This window comes from Myotis daubentonii, chromosome 8 (assembly GCF_963259705.1).
Source record: "Myotis daubentonii chromosome 8, mMyoDau2.1, whole genome shotgun sequence".
Classification (NCBI taxonomy): domain Eukaryota; kingdom Metazoa; phylum Chordata; class Mammalia; order Chiroptera; family Vespertilionidae; genus Myotis; species Myotis daubentonii.
The window spans coordinates 91,739,639-91,752,041 of record NC_081847.1 but is presented as its reverse complement, the minus strand read 5'-3'; positions in this window follow the sequence as shown (position 1 = coordinate 91,752,041).

Here is a 12,403-nt window from a genome sequence, read left to right as displayed (position 1 = left end):
TATTGAATTCTGGGGTTAAAGGGGAAAACATGATTTTTACTTTCTTTTCTGTGGAACAAACAAGAGAAAAGAGAAGTCAGATTCATTGTCCGTCTCTGCCGCTGTACATGGTGGCGCGGTGTTCTCAGAGCTCTCTCCGTTTTCTCCAATAGTCTGTGTCCAGAGGCTCCTTCACTCGCCAGGAGGTCATCGGCGTGTCATCGGCAAAGAAACGGTTCTTCCTCAGCAGCCCTCGCCCTAAACCACACTGAATCGTTCAAAACATAGGGCTGCTCTGCGTGTCCAAATGGCAGAATCAAGAGTAAATGTGTTCTCCACATTGAGCTTCATTATTTGATTTATTTATTTTTAATATTAAAATACAAATCTTAGGACATCACAATTCTAGAAACGAAAAATGTTCTATTACCCCTTTATTCTCTACTGAGAAAAGTGTTCGTATTTATTGATTTTAAAAGTATGCGTGTTTATTGATTATTTATAACATTCCATATGAATGTTGTTTTTATTCCTTCGCATGTGAGATTTCACTTTGTTTCCCATCTGACCAGAAGCAGATGGGGCAGTGCGATGTTTTTTCCCAGCACATTCATCCACTTACTAGTGAAGACAGGGATGGGAATGTAATGTGCATAGGCCCTTCTTATCTATCTCTCAATAGGAGAAACGGGCAAGAAATATACCCGGTCATAATGCTGTTCCTTTATATGCCATGTATTTGGCAGACAACTTTTTATTCCTTAGCAGCAGCATTAAAACAGCTGTTTTAGAAACAGTTGTTGAAAAAACATGCATGCCTTCCGTTTGCAAGTATAACATGTTCCAAATACTGTATATCCGTGTGAAATTTGTATTTCTGATAAAAGCATGGCCACAGTTTATTTCGAAGCTACATAAGATGTAAGTGTGTAGCTATATTTTACCCTCATGCTGTCAGTCGTCCGCCTGTCCTAGAACCTGTTTTACCTGGTGAAGTGTGTTTAGAGTGATTTCTGTTTGTTCACGGGAGAAGCCTTAACATGACATATATTGACATTTTTTTCTTTCCTCCTCCAAAATTTCATACAGATCTTTTTCAGTCAGCCTTGGCTCCAGGTAGAGTCAATGTGGGGGTGGGGGGGGGGAGATGAGGCCAGCCCTCAGTGGACGTGGCCAAGAGCGAGAAATAGACAGTTTGCCTTTCCAAACGAATTCAGTGCTCAGACCAACACAGTGGAATTCGTTCAATCCATAGAACTATGTTTATTTTTAGAGTTTCTTTCTATTTTATTCTTAATTTTCCCACTGGTGATGTGATATGCATTTATTTCATATTAACAAGCCAAGAATTCCTTTACTTGCTAAAATCTTCTGTTGAAGTATTTGAGAATTCTTGCCAACCTAGTTGGAAATATCTGAAAATGTTAATATGTCAGATTATTACTAATATAAAGAACTATTACACTGTTGGAAGGAATTCATTAGGATCCTGCAAACGAATTGTTAGGCTTATTAAATCATGTTCAAACTCTACCGAAAACACACAAGTTATTTACTAAACAGCGTTTTAAAATAACTGTGTTTAATTTGCTCTGCACTTGTCTTAAGTAGTCACTGTTGTCAGCTGGCCCCAGGGTTGTTGTAATTCTCTCCCTTAGATGAATTGGTGGCAATCTGTGTTCTAGCTGCATAGCCCCAAGTTTTGGAATTCAATTGGGTCAGACTGGATCAGTCTCGGAGCCCATGGATTCTTCGTGATGACTATATCCATGTCAGATTGCTCCATGCAGACAGCAGTACACTGGGCAACACAGAAGGCATGATAGAGCCCTCACTTACCCACACTTTGAAGTCAGAACATTTGCAATACGTGGGACAACGATAAAGCAATCTGTTCCATGTATTCTGGCTGTTGTGATTTCAACTTATTATTTTTTTAAAATTTATTTGATTTAATTTCTCCCCATGAATCCATAATTGCCATTGATGTTCATCAATATATTTTGCATGCATACCACAGAATAGTATTTTATTTTCATTATTAAGAATTATTTAAAATGGTATCAAACCAGGAAATATTCTACTAAAATATGATAAATTTGACTCATCTTTTAGTGTATTCATATAATAAGAATATAATTCATTTAAATTCATTATTGTTTAATTCATTGTGTTTATTTATAGGGCTGTATCAAAGACTTATTAAAGACCTATCTTTTATTAAATAGATGTCTAAAAACTAGCTTTTCTTGTAGAATATGTTTGCTGACTCCCTATGTAGGAGAATTTATCAAAAATCAAATTTACTTTAAAAGATGTATTATCCATAAAAAAATAAGTAAATAAGCATATATATGGACACACACACACACATACACATATATATAATCAGACAAACATACATTTTAGTTGCGAAATGCTCAAAAAGGAATTCAGCATCCAAGTAGAAATCACTACTTTCTTGTCACTGTTATAAATTATGGAGCATTGCGAAACAATTTACAGAGTTTAACCAGTAGGATCAGTTGACAGGCTGCTCTGTGCTAGAGGAAGAAAAGCATGTTTTTTATCCCATTTATTCTCTAAAATCTATCTTCTTAGCCCTTGATACTGAGCACCTCCATGTCTTTTTACACAACTTAATGTAACTTTTCTAGGTTTCTTCTCACTTTCTTTTTCACCATCAGAATACATCACATCAGTTACAAACCTGATAGCCCAAACCTAATAACCAACCATAGAGTGCTCTTTGGAAGACAAGCGAAAAATGCTAGTGAAGTTTTACACATTGAAATGTTTACCTGTTGGATCTCATTTTTAAAATCAATTTAAGAATATGAAAAATATGCATCCCACTTCTAGGAATATGTCCCAAGAAATCGGAAACACCAATCAGAAAGGATATATGTGCCCCTATGTTCATAGCAACACAATTTACAATAGCTAAGATTTGGAAACAGCCTAAGTGCCCATCAGCAGATGTGAATTCCTTTATTGAGATCATTTAACTCTCCAACAAACTTAAAATATGATAAAAAAAATAATTGGTTTTTGCATTTATACACCTTTTGATTTTGTTTGTATGCACATTATTTTGTCCTTCTGGTTCCTTAGGAATAGTATTATGCTACTTAGATTTAAATAAATGACAAAAATTTCTTATAAATTCCACTTAACTTACACATTTGGCATACTTGTATTTTTTCATTTAAACACTCAGAAAAGTGGCAACCCTGTGTGTTATGAGTTTATAATTACTAATTAAAGTATATTAGCTGAACATTACCAATAAACTATTGGGCCTCTATTTTGATTTAATTTTTCTTCATCATATCATGCAAATTTAATTGTATAGAATTAGGTACTGTTTACAATTATTTTTAATTGTGTAAGCTTTTATTAAAGTGAATACATTTGTTATATATTACTATTATTGAGATTTAGATATTGAAAATAATCTATATTACTTATATTTATTCTGAAGTGAGGAGTAAGCTGATTTCAAAACTCCTGGCCTTCTATTTCAGGGGGAGATTGAACTATTATTTAAACCATTTTCTATCAGGCAATATAGCTGCACTGAACACTGGATTATTAAAATAGCATACTCGGAAGGGTTAATATGATTTTAAATTATGCTTAACTTTCTCATATAGTGAAGTAGCTTAAACTACTTGGATGATTATGTTCATCTAAGACAGAAATATCAGCTATTTTTAAAATAATATGCAAAACTTTTATTAGAGCAGGGTACTAATGAGGTCTTGCTGATTAATTCTATTGTCAGAAGTGCCCTCTGTAGTTTCACAGTGAGAATTAGCAAGAAGCTAGTTGCAGAGGGGGACGGCAAGGGGGATGAAGTGAATGAAAGGTAGTCCCTGCCCTAGACCAACTTTCAATCCAATATTTCTTGAGACATTTCAACCTATGAAAACTAAACCGTGAGTAAAGATCTATTTGAGGCTCCTCACAAATATATTTTATTCAAATATTTGGATATATTTTTGAATGATTTTTAAGCTACTATATTTTGTTCTCCATGTACAGCAAGCATGTCCTACTCAAAGGCTAACATGGACCAAATAAATGAGGCATGTGGCCCACAGGCCGTGAGTTTGACATGCTTGAACAGATTAAGCAACTTAATTATTGATTAAAAATAACCATGGCTTCTCACATTTCTAATCTTTATTTATATACTACCCTTTCTGAGTATTTTTACTAAAAACATTAAAGTAGATGGAATATCTATTTCAATCTCTTTCATAGAGATTTACTTTTCTTTCATAGAACCTAATGATTATATATATATATATATATATATATATATATAATTTTTGCATATATCAGCTTTTATTTTAATTATATATCCCCCACTTAGCCCTCTGACCTTTGAATGCACGCACTGTGCCTAATTTGCTTAGAGTTCTAACCCCAGAGCCTAGAATAGGGCATGGCTCCCAGCATTAGAGGTTCAATAAATAGATTGTAATGCCAACAAACAAAAAAACACAGGGAAAAATGTTTCTTTCATTTAAATTTTAAATGGGTTGAACTGTCTTAATGTTTGGTTTTAATTTGCTTACAGGTATAATTATTTGCCAAAGCCTATACAATTTGGTGGTTGTGGGGGTGGGGGAATAAGATATAACAATGGAACATATTCCACAAAGAGAAAAATGCAATGGTAGCCCATATTTTCATCTGAAGGATAAGGTCTAAAAGGCAAAATGCAAATAAGTTTTTATACTGATCTAAAGATAGCAATGTTTTATACCAGAGGTCCTAACTCGATTGCTGCTTCTTATGTTGACCCATTTCTCCCCTTTTGATTAAAATAGTCTCGTTTCAAACTTTAATCAATGTTTTTAAAGCAGTTAAATATTTCAAGAAGCAAAAAAGTGAATACTAAGATACAGAAAGTTTTATAAAATAACATTTCAATATGTTAATGTAGTTAGCTGCATGATTTGTTCGTTATAGGATGCACAGATCCTTTTCCAACCTCTGCCTGCCACGCCAGCACCAGGTGCTGTAGACTGAACTTAGTTCAAGAGTCACAATGCGGGTAAGGTTTCTCTCTCTCTCTTTATACGTTATTGACAAGTGGTTTGTTTGTCAATCAGAGTCCCGGGAGTTACAGATCTTACTCAATGCCACTGATAATTCCGAAGATACAAACAATCACTCTGGTCAGGACAAACATTCTTGTCTTAGAGAATTCTGAGACTAGGAAATGCCCGTCTTAAAATTGCAAAAACAAAGTTCCTCCCAGATTCAGACATAATTTTGCCTTCAAGTTTAAGAGAGGCATTCTTCTTGAGCAATCCCTGCAGAGGTCATGCTCATCTGAGGGCAGTTCTACAGATTTTGGGGAAATCCTGTTATGTAATTCATAAATTACACAGCTTGCTTAACTAGGCCTCCATTGTCCATCCAACCATAAATGTCAAGTTTACTTACAAATAAATTATCTGATCACATATGGGATGTCCTGCTAAAAACGTTTCATAGAGACCTGGCCGGTGTTATCAGTGGTTAGAGTGTCAGCCCCTACACCAAGGGGTTGCGGGTTTGATATCCAGTCAAGGAAACTTTCCTGGGTTTGAAGTTCGACCCCCGGCCTGTTCAAAGGGAAAAATACCCTCATAGATAGGAATTCTAATATTTTTCCATGAATAAATAATATTAGCACTTCAACCAGGGACTCTGGTGGGAAATGTGATTATTGCATTAGCATGTTTCTAAGATTTACTTGAGGTCATTATTCCTTAATGTCCAGGTCTAGATACAGAGCAGATGTTTTACAGAAGTACTTCTAACTCTCTCCTTCCACTAAGAAAAGGACTGGTAACTATATGAGGCTAGATATGAGGACTCTTCCTCCCCACCTCCTAGTTCCTTGAAACAGCCAACATATAAAATGTATCTAGGAATTACTTACTCTTCTTGGGCACTCCACTTTCTCTTCTTGAAAATGCATAAATGATTATCTCAACCTTGCCTTATCTTAAAAGAAAAATTATTTTTCTTCATAAAACCAAAACAACATATTGAATATCAGCACCCATACACAAACATCTGTTCAGCCTAAATAATGATAAATAACCAGGTATTATTGAACTGTAAAGTCATTTTTAATTATATATTTATATGTATAGGTATATCTATCTATCTACATATAGATAGATAATCCTTTAAAGATGTGTCTTTAAAGAAATCTTTGAAGAAAATATAAACATTAAGTGTTTAATGGAGCCAGAATCAAGTTGACGGGAGTACGAGCAGTCCTATAGGGCTTCAGAAGTAAGGAAGTAACTCCTTTGCCTCATTTTACTTCTATCAACTCCATTCCAAATCTTTCACATGAAAACTGAGATGCAAACTAATACTATTTCTCCCTGTGCTATTATTATCACTAGGTAGATCCTGTTATAAACAGATAAACTATCATTGACTGTTCCTGTTCTTTTCTTGCATGTGTAATGCGTTCTTTCATGTAACCACTCACTTCTCAGTGCGTGTGCAGGTTCCACAAGAAGGGTTGATGCAACACTGGCATCCTGTTTTTTATTGTCAAACTAGTGGCCCGGTGCATGAATTTGTGCACATTGAAAGGAAATTAATGAGAAGAAATACTTTAATATCGCTATTCGCCCTTTCTCTATAATAGAAGTGTCAGCCAAATTCATGATCAACAATGACAGATGGAAACATATGTGTGCGTTTAGTGCCAGCAAGAGCTTTCTATGGATCACACATGGGAGAGTCAACTTAGCCTTTTATAGATATAGAATAAACTTGCTTAATTAGACCTGCTTTCTGATGTAGTAAACTTTTTCCAGCCAAGTGAAGTGCCCCAACTTCCCTTTCAGGTAACTGTCAGCTACACAGCAGTAAATATCAACATGAAGCAGATTATTATTGTAGATCACGCAGGGAGAACAAAGGGTAAAATATTTAACTGCAGCAGTGTTTGACTATATTCTGTGCAGTGAGAAAACCTGAAGTCATTTTCAAGGTCCACCATTTCTTCTTTTCAGTCTGGTCAAGTTTCTAAACTTTCTAAATTTCTATTATCTGGCTAATGAAAAGAAAATAAGGTTCCACCAAGTCTCCTGTCCACCTACTCCAAGACTTCTGTGAGGATCAAACGAGATGAGGCACGGGAAAACACTTCACAGACATTTGGTTAAAGTGTAAAATGTTTGCACCTGTGTATAAAGCAAGTCGTGTTTCTGGGCTGAAGAAACTGCAAGGAGGCTAATTGTCGCTAGGGCAGTGGTTCTCAACCTGTGGGTCACGACCTCTTTGGGGGTTGAACGACCCTTTCACAGGGGTCGCCTAAGACCATTGGAAAACACATATATAATTACATACTGTTTTTGTGATTAATCACTATTCTTTAATTATGTTTAATTTGTAACAATGAAAATACATCCTGTATATCAGATATTTACATGACGATTCATAACAGTAGCAAAACTACAGTTATGAAGTAGCAACAAAAATGATTTTATGGTTGGGGGTCACCACAACATGAGGAACTGTATTAAAGGGTCGCGGTATTAGGAAGGTGGAGAACCAGTGCGCTAGGGAGAGGAAGCCTGGCGTTGCTATACGATGTCCTTACCCGGCACCCACAGCAGCGGTGTGGGCTGGGCTGTGGGATGCATTTTGCACCATGGGGTCTTGGCAGCGTTGGCTGCGATTTGGTGGGCTGTGGCTCCGGGGTGGTGGTGGGGCCTGTGTCCCACTTGGGGGGGAAGCCAAGTATTGCTTTGTGGGTGCCAGGTCCACAGTGCTGTTTCTCTGTAAATGGCCAGTGCACGTCATGGCAGCTCCTGCATTGAGCATCTACCCCCTGGTGGTCAGTGCCCGTCATAGTGACCGGTTGGAAGGACACTTAACATATTAGCCTTTCATATATATAGATTACTTTCAGGCCATTTTGTCTTTTTTAAAATTTTATTTTAGAGAAAAACGCAGTCCCTGCTTCTTCTAGATGCATTGTTCCTAGCGTACTGGCAACTCATGTGAAAAGACGCCCTTGGGGGCTGGCTTCAGAGATGATTACTTTCGTCTTGTGACGGTTGGTGTGATAGGATGTGTCAGTCTAAACAGCAGGCGACTTTCTGGAGTCTGTTCTCAAGGCTGCCTTTGAAGGATGGTTTGTGTCAGGAGGTTTTAAGAGAAGACAGTTTTGGGACACGGCAGCTTTAGGAGAGTTCAGTTAGTCAGTTAGTTAGTTAGTTAGTTGGGGGATTTGAACAAAATATCACAGAAAAAATTGGCTTGGATAAGAAGAATTTCTGCACATAATTCTAATTTGGAAATTGAAAGTAGTCACTTAGAAATAACCTTTAACTGCACAGCCAACACTTTTATTGAGAATGGAATGTTAGTAATGACATACTTAGAATTGAGGAATACCAGTACCTCTCTATTCCCTCAAATCAGCAGTTCTCAACTTGTGGGTCGCGACCCCTTTTGGGGTCGAATGACCCTTTCACAGGGGTCGCCTAAATACATCCTGCATATCAGATATTTACATTATGGTTCATAACAGTAGCAAAATTACAGTTATGAAGTAGCAACAAAAATAATTTTATGGTTGGGGTCACCACAACATGAGGAACTGTATTAAAGGGTCGCGGCATTAGGAAGGTTGAGAACCACTGCCTTAAATAATATGATTAAGTAAGGAATAAATAAATCAGGGAAATCAGGACCTCACAGTTACAAAACAATAGCCTGATATATTTTCCTGTGTTTTTTTTAATTACCATCTTATTCATGTTATGCATATTTGAAGCTGCTGTTCACACCTGAATTTGAATATTAAAATACCCAATTGGACATGCAAGCTAAAAATGATAAGAAAAATGCTACACTTGTCCCATACAAACACACTGCATAAACTTACATTTTACATTTACAATAAATAGGTCATTGGGTTTACTTTTATTATTTTGGTTGTATATCCATTTACAGGTGAGCACAGGCTTTATTAGAAACTGATATTGCTCATTTAATTCCGTTAGTTATATGTGATGGAAGGAGTAGTAACTGCTGCATATGTCCAAGACCCCTTTCTGTGCAGTACCTTAGTCTTCTGTGGGAGTTTTAAAATGCATGTGAGAATTCTTTGACATTCCTCACAGTGAGTGGTGGGGTCCATGTCATCTTCCCTTGAAAATGGACTGTTTCAGAACTTTTTCTCCATCGCATGGTTTCACTGAAACTATGCGCCTTTTGAAATTGGCCACAAAAGCGATGCAACTTCGACTCTTCAAATCGCAGTCCTCCCTCTTGAAGTCTTTGGCAGCTAGGCGAGCATTTCCACTGCCCTGAGGCCACCACGTTGTAAGAAAATTCACCAAGGACATTTAAAAAATAGTCGCCAAGACTAAAGAAGGGAGAGGGGGAGAGATGGGAGAGAGGGACGGGAAGAGGAAGATGCTTGCAAGCTCGCAGCTGCTCTGGTCCCTGCAGTCCCAGAACCAGTCACCATTTCATTACAGGGGACTCTTAGCCATAATACCTGAGTGCCATGGGCTGAATATTTATGTCTCCCCTAAATTCATATGTTGAAATCCTAAACCCCCAAAATGATGGCACTGGAAGCTGGGTGTTGTCGGAAGTGATTAGGTCATGCAGGCAGAATCCTCATAAATGAGATTAGTGTACTTCTGCAGGAGACCCTGGCGAAACCCTTTGTGTGCCAGGGAGGTAATAGAAAGGGTAGTCGTCTAGGAAGTGAGGTCTCCCCAGACACCTACTTGGCCAGTGTCTCGATGTTGGACTTAGAGCCTTCGGAGCTGTAAGAAACGCATTTCTGTTGTTTATAGGCTGCAGGCTCTGTAATATTTATGTCAGTCACAGCAGCCCAGATGGACTGAGATACCTAGCAAGGCTTTTCCTAAATACCTGGCCCACAAAAGTGTTAGAGATATAAAGTGATTCTTTTTGTTTTAATTTATTACATTTTGGGTAATTATTCAGCTTTAGAAAATTGGAAGATTCTTTCAAAGTACTTGGGAGAAAAGCATTCGCTATATAAGAAAACTGTCTAAAATAGGTTTATATGTTATAATAATTATACATTAGAACTATTAAATGAGCAATTATTAAGTACCTACAATATTCCAAGCATTATTAATATTCAGGAATAGAGCAGTAAATAAAGAGAGAAAATTTCTGTTTCATGAAACATATTATCTATTAGAGAGTAATTTTCCTAAGAAAACAGAATAGGTAAAAGGAAAAGTTAAATTATTTTCTTTAAAGTGCCTAAAGTAAACTCTTATCAGTATTTCATATTGATTTAAAGGTGAATTCAAGAGCATTTGAAGTATTAACATAACAAATAGTATCATAGTTTATGTGAAGAACCCACAGTTATAGTCCTCATGTTCTAAGCCCTGAAACTGTCCTATTTTAATTCTCCGAGGGAATAATCTCTCTTCATTCCACATATATGTAAATTTACAAAATGTATTTTGGATTTCAATTGTATTTGTTAAAGGTAATGTGACACCTCTCTTACATTATCAAGTGCTTTTTAAAAATTTAGGTACAATAATATTTTGCTATTTAGTTTAGTCTTGAAGCCAAACAAAAATGCCTAAGGTACCACAGGTGCTCTACTTGAGGCATCAGCAACTCAAGAGGAGGTGATTATTAAGTGCAAAGGACATGCCCACTGTTCACATGGAACCCTGACCCTCCTTTTAATACCTGTGCTAACCTACTGGCCTTCATCGAGAAGATGGTTGTAGACTTAAATCACAAAAGTAACTTTCAACACCGTGTTGAAGACAATAATTACAGGCACAGCCCTTGAGTTTCTGAAGATCTTTCTGCTTCTCTTTCATAAAATCCTTACCAATTGCCACTTTTGCTTTACATTCTGGCCAACTCATTAAACTTTGCAGAGCTGCAACTGACAGTTAAAGTCGATTTTAGTAGCATTAGTTCCAATTTTAGGAGATTAACTGCCAAGGATCAGAGAGTAGAATATTCTGACTAGGTGTATTTACCAGTCTTTTTCAGAAGATGGAATGTGGGACCTTAAAAACTAGAGACTGAAATACGTGTTTACTTTTAGATGTTATAGTATCTAAATAGTAGATCATGTTTCTAAAGGGAAATTACTTATATTACTTATATGAGAAAACTTTCTTGATTATTTCTGTTTTCAAATGAAAAATTAACTCCATGATTAAACATCTAATCCCATATAATAAAAGCCTAATATGCAAATTGACCAAACTACTGAACAGCTGGCAGAAGGACTGGTCACTGTGATGTGCACTGACCACCAGGGGGCAGACCCTCAATGCAGGAGCTGCCCCCAGCCAGCAGGCCCCAGGCCAGCCAAGGTGGGTACCAGTGGGGGGCCCCTGATTGCCCTGCCGGGTGCCCTGCAGAGGGAGGCAACCTCCAGTGGTGTGGGGGGCAGGGCCAACAAGCAGGCGATGCCAGGACGGCCAAGTCGGGTGCCAGTGGGGGCCCCCGATCACTCCACCAGTTGCCCCACAGATCAGCTCTGATCACTGGCCAGGCCTAGGGACCCTACCCGTGCACATATTTTGTGCACTGGGCCTCTAGTTAATGAATAAAAATGAACCAAACCTTTCAGTAGATCATAGCCTAATGTGGGATGCACATACTTATAAATGTCTGAAGTGGGAGGGCCCCAATCGCTAGAGACAATTAGTCAATAAATAAGAAAATGTTAAAATGTAATACTCCGTGCTGGTATTTCACAGATTATCAAGTACCTTATAGGTGATGGCGCTCATGGAATATCTGAGGGTTACACACATGGAATATCTGGTTACAACGTGTAGAAGATTGAATTGATTTGAAGCTCTTCCATTACCTCTGGGACTGGGTGTCTATTACTCTTCCCAAAGCAAAAGGCTCTATGGTATCATGATGTCCTATGTGTAGTTCAAGACTCCCCAGGGTCAAGTTGTGGTCTGAAAGCTCTCCCCACTTACCTTTGATCTCTTTCCTCTTTGCACTTCATAGACATTTTCTGCAATAAATGTCGTACAGTTCAAAAGGGTTCCCTCTTTTCCACATTCTTGTCAACACTTGTTATTTCTTGTTTTTCATAATAGCCATTCTGGCAGGTGGGAGGCGATATCTCACTGTGATTATGATAAGCATGTTCCTGAGGATGAGTGATGGAGAGCATCTTTTCACGCACCTGTTGGCCATCTGTATGTTTTCTTTGGATAATTGTCCATTCAGATATTATCTTCGTTTTTAAGTTGATTGTTTCTTAGTAATTGAGTTGTTGGGGTTTTTCTAAAATATATTTTGGATATTAACCCCTCATTAAATTAAATATATGAGTTGAAATTATTTTCTCCCATTCAGTGGTTGTGTTTTCATCTTGGTGATGTTTTCC